The sequence below is a fragment of the Silene latifolia genome, chromosome 1 (genome assembly GCF_048544455.1).
Source record: "Silene latifolia isolate original U9 population chromosome 1, ASM4854445v1, whole genome shotgun sequence".
In the NCBI taxonomy this organism is placed as follows: domain Eukaryota; kingdom Viridiplantae; phylum Streptophyta; class Magnoliopsida; order Caryophyllales; family Caryophyllaceae; genus Silene; species Silene latifolia.
The window spans coordinates 60,106,939-60,115,509 of NC_133526.1; the positions used below are offsets into that span (position 1 = coordinate 60,106,939).

At 36.6% G+C, this 8,571-nt stretch overlaps 1 non-coding gene across 1 annotated transcript; it reads right to left on the minus strand.

Moving 5' to 3' along the window:
* Positions 1-8,134: 8,134 nt before the first annotated feature.
* On the minus strand, positions 8,135-8,241 carry LOC141617590 (small nucleolar RNA R71). The gene has a single exon (XR_012531143.1). It is a non-coding gene; the product is annotated as a small nucleolar RNA R71 (small nucleolar RNA).
* Positions 8,242-8,571: the final 330 nt, after the last annotated feature.

Below are 8,571 nucleotides of genomic sequence, written 5' to 3' on the forward strand. Positions count from 1 at the left end.
CCAAAACTTTTAATCTCTTCGGAAAAGTACTTAATTTTCTTTAAAAAAAAACAATGGACTACTCAAAATGCACGATAGTTCCCTACAAGAATGATGCTTACAAACAAAATTTCATGGCCCATTGTAGGGAATGGAAAGTAAGCCAGTTTTCTTCAAACTGGTTTGATGGAGATGACATTTCTGTGGAGATGGATGTACCATCTCCCAGTCGTCCTTTACATCATTTTCTTACTACTCAGGCATTCCTCCGGATTTTGTTTGAGCGACTTGGGAGGGAAGAAAAGAGAAACATGGCCATGGTGTGCAAGGGCTGGTAAAAGTGGTTCCTTTTAGGGACGGAGCCAGAGGTAAAGGAGAGGGATTATTACCGAGGCGCGGTTCACGGAAATGAAAATGGTGTAATAACTATCACAAAGAATTATCGGCTCCTTGACAGATTCTGCATCTGCACGACTATGTCTAGTCGTGCAGAAATAATTAGACATCACAAAAGACAAGAACGACAATTTCCAAAGCAAAGAGAAGAAGAATATGAAATTGAGGAACAGTCTGGGGATGAGGGTTATTATGACTCCGACTGTTAGATTAGTTTAGAAATATGTTGTGTTATCTTGTGTTTATGGTTATTAGGTATTATCTTGTGTTTTTTTTTTCAGTATAAGCTTTAGTAGGCTTTACCATTTTGAAAGCCTGAAATGGCTTTTGTAAATATTTTTCTAATATTAATGAAATAATATTATGACTATTTCTTTGTTTAATGTCATTAGCATTCAATACATTATATATATGCTATATCAAAATGGACAACAATATTTCCTATGAACATTAGCAGTAAAATAAATGTTCCTTTAAAGGCATGATAATGGACATTCGCAGGAATACATTATATATGAACCTTTATTTGTACGAAATAAATTGCCAATCTTTGTAGAGCATATTAGAATTGGATTACTGCATTATTGATGCAATAATATTCAATATACTTACTTACTTAACTCTTGTTGAACCGGACAATGAGTACAAGTGATGCAACTACGTCTTCTTCTATAAATAACACTTTAAAACACCAAGAACAAGAATTGAAACATTAAATGCACTCCAAGACATTCCATTCTGTCAGTGGAAAAGAAACCTAAAGTAGGACAAGTATTCAAAACGCTAGAATCAGCAGAGTTATTCTACAAAGAATATTGTACAATCTGTGGGTTTACGCCAAGACTTGCAACAACAAAAAGGATTAAAGGCAATGAGTTACCAAACAGTTTTGCATTAAGGAATGTTGTCTGCAATAGGCAAGGTGTAAAGGAAAGTAGGAAAAGGAAGAGGATGATCATCGATACCGATCTGCGAGAATGATGCGAGAATCGATGTGACAGACATAAGCCGTGTGAGGCCGATTACAAGAATTGACTGTCGTGCATTAGTGCAGTTTAAATACCAAGAAAATGGAACTTATATTGTTACCAGATTCGATGAAGCGCATAACCATCCACTTGCTTCGCCTAAATCTACAATATTCTTGAAAGGAAACCGAAAAATGTCAGAGGTACAGAAGCAATTTGTCACAAAGGTAAAGGTGCTAAAACTAGGTGGTGTGAAAGCCTATAGTGGTTGGAAGGAGCTGTGTGGAGGTTACGACAACATTGGGGCTACTGAGGTTGATTTCAAAAACTTTGTCAGGGAAATAAAAACCTACATTGGTAATTTTGATGCACAAATGTTTGTTGAAAATCTTATTGGGAGAAAAGACACATGCAGTTCATTTTACTTTGATTTTATAGTAGATGAAAAAAAGTGCCTGGCTTGGAGTGTTTTGGGCGATCCGATCTGCATAAAGAACTACATCTTTGTTCGGTGATGTTTTATCGGCAGATGCTACATATGGAACAAACAAGTACGATATGGTGTTTGTGCCTTTCACAGAGTTGATCACCACAAAAGGTGCATAACGTTTGGAGTCAAGTTGATAGGTGATGAAAATATTGAGTGTTATACATGGCTGTTCAAGACATTTTTGGAAGCAATGAGCGGGTGCCAACCGAGAATTATAATTACGATCGGGACAAATCAATGAAGTCGGTAGTCCCGAAGTGTTTATGGAGTCAACACAGACTGTGTGCATGTGGCACATAATGAAGAAACTAAGAAGAGAGAAAGTCGGGTTATCAACTGTTTCAAGATGAGGATTTTAAGACCAGGCTCAATAGGTGTGTTTGGAACAACCAACTTGAGCCTGATGAATTCGAAGAACAATGGGGGAAGATAATGACTGATTATCAACTTGTAGAACACGAGTGGTTTTCAGATTTGTACGATCTCAGGGAACAGTGGATCCCTACCTATTTTAAAGATGTTTCAATATCTGGCTTGATGAGGGTTACTTCTAGGTCTGAGAGTGAAAACAGTTTCTTTGACAGGTTCCTCACACCTCATTTGACCCTTGTTGAGTTTTGGGTGTGCTATGAGAGTGCCTTGGAAGCACAAAGACACAAGCAGTCCAAATTGAACAGTGACAACAAACACTCTGAAATCCCACGGAAAACAAAGTCAAACCTTGAAGTCCATGCTTCAGAAATGTACTCGCACAACATTTTCAAAGACTTCCAAACAATTGGTTGCGGCTTTGTCGATTGCCGTTTAAAGATGTGGAGAAGATTGATGAGACAAAAATATATATTCTAACAGACTTGCAGATGCCAAATAAGTCATAGAACGTAGCATATTCACCAGATAACATGGAGATTACTTGTTCATGTTCTATGTTTCAGAGAATGGGCTTGTTGTTCAGGCACTGCCTTTAGATTCTACACAACCAAGATTTTCAGAAAATACCAGAACAGTACATAATGCAAAGATGTACAAAAGCTGCAATGAGTAAGCCTGTCTTTGACAAAGATGGCAAACTGATAGATGTCTCTCAAAAGTTTTCTTCGAGGAAAAGTTTGAGTCTTGAGTGTGGCAAGAGGTTTATTCTTGTGTCGGGGTAGGCGAGTGTGATGATAACGACATGAAGGTTTTGATTGAAAAACTGAGAGATATTAGATTGGATATGATTAGTAACAGAAGTGTACCAGCAAAGAAGAAAGACAAGATGAAAGAAACAGAAAAGTACGTGGGCTGCAAAATACCTGAGAAGTTGGTGATTCATGTTCCTAAAAAATCTAAAAACAAGGGTAGAACCAAGGGCAAGAGAATTGAATCACAAATGTTAAAAGCCCTAAAGAAGAGAGGAAAATAGAAGAGGTACTGCAAAACATGTGGCCGCCAAGGACACAACTCTAGGACTTGCAAAGAAACAAACCATCTGACAGGTATGTATAATTTGGTTTCTTGTTAAAGCATATTACATTAATGTTAAATAATTATTAAATTATACAAGCATAGCGCATAGTTTTTACCTTCCAAAATCATCAATCTTATATGGAGGCACATAAGCTCTTTGTGCAATGAACATTATGGTTGTTCTGAAGGCACAGATGAGAATTTCAGCAATGTATATTTGGTTGACATTAAATCTATTATCAATTTAGTTGTTCATTTTGGCCATTTTCTCTTTATAAAATCTGATATTTAATTTACATTTTGTTGCATATGCACCAAATACTACCATGAAGATGACGATGATGAAGGAGATGAATCTGATGATGTGGAGGACGACGATGAGGAAGATGAATCTGATAACGAAGTGGAAGGTGCAAATTTTTGATTCAAGGATAGACATCCATAATATACACTACGAGAACATTCTTAAAGGCTTATATGCACAATTCGATTTTACTACCGAAGTACATTACTCTTATAGGGAAAGTATATTACATTTGTATTAAAGGATCATTATTGTTGTTATGCAAGGAACATTCTTAAAGGCTTGTATGTACATTACTCTTATAGCCAAAGTACATTACTCTTATAGCCAAAGTACATTACTCTTATAGCCAAAGTATATTACATTTGTATTAAAGGTTCATTATTATTGTTCTGCAGGGACATCATCAACTTGATTGGAATTGTTTTCCCAGAGTACAATAATTTTAAGGCGTTTTGCACAATAAACATTATTGTTGTTCAACAAGAACATAATAAACTTTATTGAAATTTGTTTCCGGAATATAACACTCTCTTGAATTAAAAGTTTTTCAAACTTCAGGTTGTACGACTCGCAGCTTCCTCAAAATATGTTACATTACTCACACACATGTCACAAACGAAACTAAAAAAAGTTTTTACAGCTTCAATTCAGCATCTTCCTCATCTTCATCGTCATATTCTTCCCATGGCAGTGGGTTTGAGCGGAAATCCATTGTCTTCTTTAGTACAACATCAAAACATACATTGCCTTCTGTTGAAATCATATATGAAATGTATTTCTTCCGCAGAATCAGTAGGGGAGTATCCTAGCAAAATAAAGAAAACAAGGGGTTAGAACATGTACAAATGTGTACTGAATTATGTATTAAAAATAATTGTATTACTTCTGAAACTCACATCGCCTTTTTTAAGCCCACATGTCCAATTTAGATTACCCTTAAATGTCTCCATATGTCTCATAACGTAAACACCACAATCAGTCTTGTTAGTGTTGTTTCTCCACTTCATCTTTGCAAGAATAGGCTGCAGTTTTATAATGCGATCAACTTTTACCTTTGAAACACCGATGTCTTTCAAGTATTCTGCTAGAACATTACGCTGGCGGAGAAGGGGTGCAAGAAAACATTAGGACACTAATAATTATGAGGTACAATATCACAAAAATTAGAAAATTAAGACAGACACAAAATTTTTGGGGAAAGTACACTCTATGTAAAGTCATTGTACATTCACAATAATGAATAAGAACAGTATGTAGTGTTGTTAAGCAAAAGAGAGCATAGAATCTTACAAAAGACAGTGGTCTATCGTGGAAAAATTCTTCTGGTTTTCCGTCACGATGCACATTATCAATGATGATGAACTTATACTTGTTCTTTGTCAATGACTAGTAAATGGTAATGCCTTTTATATATAACTGGGAAGAAGAACTGTGGATTTTAAAAGATTTAATTAGGCAACAAGCAAATTAAATATAACATGCAGAAAGAGTGTATATTGTCAATGCTAACCAAATCAATTCTATCTGGGTTAACCGAGAATTGGGTAAACTCTTCTTTCATTATATCCTTAATCACGATAAAAATTTCAACAGTGTCCAGTTCTCCATGAAGCATCATCTGTATGCAAGACAAGTAAAGTTTTTGATGTTAATCAAGGGGAAAAAACATTACAAAATTTACTTGCTGAAATAAGTTTATATAAATATTTGACTTACAGACACAGCCGTGGTGAAAAAAATCGATAAGGCTTGGAAGAGTTTCTTCTAGATTCCTTGGCATTCAAAAGTTTTGCCCAACAATTGATCACATCACTCGTTAAATATTTAGATTGTCGTAGCGTTGCCATTTCAATACGCCGAAGAGAAATTTCACCCACATGCACAAGAAGTTCTCTGGTTCAGGACTACCAGTGTTAACTCAAAACAGGATACAGAACATTTTAAATTTAAATATTGTACATTAGTAGAGAGATATATATATATACCTGGCTAAATCGGTATGTTTTTCTCTACTATACGACACATAATCAGCAATGCAATTCTGAAACTCAGTAAGAGGAGTAATAATTGATGTGACCATAATTGGCGCATATTTAGCCCCCGAATTACCATTGTTTCCATGCTTTTTAGTACCTATTTGGGTCATTTCTTATCTTTAGTTCTTTGTTTTGCATATTCTTTGAGATTTTGATCCCTTGGTAGGAAAGGAGTAAGAATCTTGCATTTTCATGGCAAAACGAGGCTAAATTGACCATATTCAATGACCAAGCATCAAGGAGAGACAAGACTAGAAGGCCTTTGTACATAGCATAGTAGAAAAGCATTGTTGAGAAAGGATCCTTGAGTCCCCAAGGAAATCCCTAAGGAATTCATGAAGAAAAGGGAAGAAAAGAAGAAGAAAAGATGCTGCCAGACAATCCGAACGGATTGTACACAATCCGTCCGTCCGCCCAAGCTCAATCCGAGCGTCCCTCAAAGGAATCCGCTCGGATTCCCCTCGCCAATCCGAGCGTCTTGCCCAAGAATCCGCTCGGATTCTCCAGGCCAGATCCGGCCGTCCCGACTCCCATCCGCACGGATTTCAAGATGCAAGACGTTTTCATTCTTCAAACCACGATAAGAGAAGCCCTTCTCTCGGAGAATACCGGAGTCTCCTTGCTCAACTTAAAAAGTGTAATTACTAGTTTAGCCCTAAGTTAACCCTAATGCATCCTCCCTAATTTTCACTATAAATACCCCATTAGTCTAATTAGAGGAGCATGTTCTTCTTATCAATAATTAGGGTAGTTAATATTAATCAAATCTCTCTTCAATATTGTAATCAAATATTAATCAAGTTTTAATCCAAGTTTTAGTTCTTTAATCTCTCTCTTGTTCTTACTTTATTTTGGGTAATTGAAGATTATTTGGGTTATTATTGGGAGATTGACAACCTCTCAATCTAGGATTCAAGTACTTTTATTATTCTTGCTTTATTATTGGAATCATTAGTAGGTATAATCTCTTAATCCCTTTTTAATTATTGCTAATTACTTTCATTTATTCATCATGTTTCATTATGTTAGTATGATTGACAACCTTTCTAACATGATCAATATGATAATGAGTGAGTAGTCTCTTAGCTAGGGTTTAATGGGTGATTAGGGGAAACCAACATGGGGAATGATTCATGCTTAAATCAATATGGTTTCATATCTTATTTGCTTGCTTGTTTTGATCTTAATACATGCACATGTTATATTTGATGAAATGCTAAGCCTATGAATCCTTGCATTTACTATCATCTTCTATCCTTTCAACTTGACTTGTAAGACATAACCCAACTCGAGTCTTGTTAGACCATGCATGTGTTGAGTAGGAAAGATTAAGTCGACTTGTAGGTGTTGTACAATCTAATCGATTCGGCTCCGGGACCCAAACTTTCCTAGGATTGAAAGATATAACCCAACTCAATCCATCACAACAATAATTGCTTGCTTATAATTTGAGAACATGTTTGTATGATCATATCCCATGATTCCCCTATGAACCCATGACACCCTAGTGCCTTTAATCAATTGTTTACACCCTTATTTTATTTACCTTGTTAGTTTATTTTCATTGCTATTTTAGTTTAGTAACCTTCTACATCAACCCAATTTGTGACACCCCTTAGACACTACTAGTTACAATAGAATTCTCATTTCAATACCCGTCCCTTGGGATCCGACCTTTACTTGCCTCTTTACTAATTGTAGAGTTGTTTGTGAAGTATAAATTGTGTTTTGTATCGACCATTGACCAACGACCACATATGCTTAATTGTGAACACCAAATGGACTCGATAAAAAATGGCGCCGTTGCCGGGGACGGTGTTTAATTGATTTAAGATTTCTTTTATTGTTTTTAGTTGTGTCTTTTTCACCTTGGGGAAGTAAAACTCCTCAAGGTTTGTTCTAATTGTTTTCGAGTTGTTTGATATTTTGCATGTCTAGAAGGTTACAAAGAGATTTGTTACCTTTTGACCGTGAAATCGAAAGAACCTTGACGAATAATAGGAGACTTGTTAGGAGGAATTTGGGAGGTGTTGGTGAAGTTGTTCAACCCACTAGTGAGTTTGTCAATCCTTTCGCAATAGAAGGAGAAGAGAACCCATTAAACAATACCACACAAAATCCACCTACAATGCCTAAATTCTCGTCACACTCTATACCCACCGAGGAGGATTTACCAAATGGTACTCCTACCCCACAACATCTTACCGGAAACTTTATTGCCAAGTCCGCCTTCATTCAACTAGTTGAGAGGAGCCAATTCGGAGGAATGCCTAGTGAGGACCCTCATTCTCATGTGGAAACCTTTTGCGATTATTGTGAAGCTATCTCTCAAACGGGCGTGACTCAAGACCAAATAAGATGGGTCTTATTTCCTTTTTCGTTAATTGGCACCGGCACCGCAGCAAAGCAATGGTTGAAGGGCCTTGATAAGGCCACCCTTGGAATAGATTCTTGGAAGAAGCTAGCTCCAGCTTTCTACCAAAAATTCTACCCACCGGAAAAGACCAATATGCTAAGAGCTCAAATTACGGGTTTTAAGCAAAGGGATGAAGAATCTTTGTATGAAGCTTGGGAGCGGTTCAAAGGTATTTGTCGCTCATGTCCTCACCATGGACTTAGCGAATGGTTTTTAGTGCAACAATTTTGGAATGGTTTATATGAAGATTCAAGGAACATTCTCAATATGGGATCAAATGGAATGTTCGACGAAGTTGATGACAATCAAACATGGAACAAGATTGAGGAAATGGCGGTCCATAATTCACAATATAGTAGGCCTCGCAAGGCTACTAGAGGAGGAAAGTATGAAGTGGACACCGTTACTCAATTAGGTGCTCAACTTAGTGCTCACATTGACACAATCAACTTGAAGTTTGAACAAGCTATGGCTAGACTTGAGGAAAACTCAAAATCATCGAAGCATCATGTCAATGCCATGATGGCATC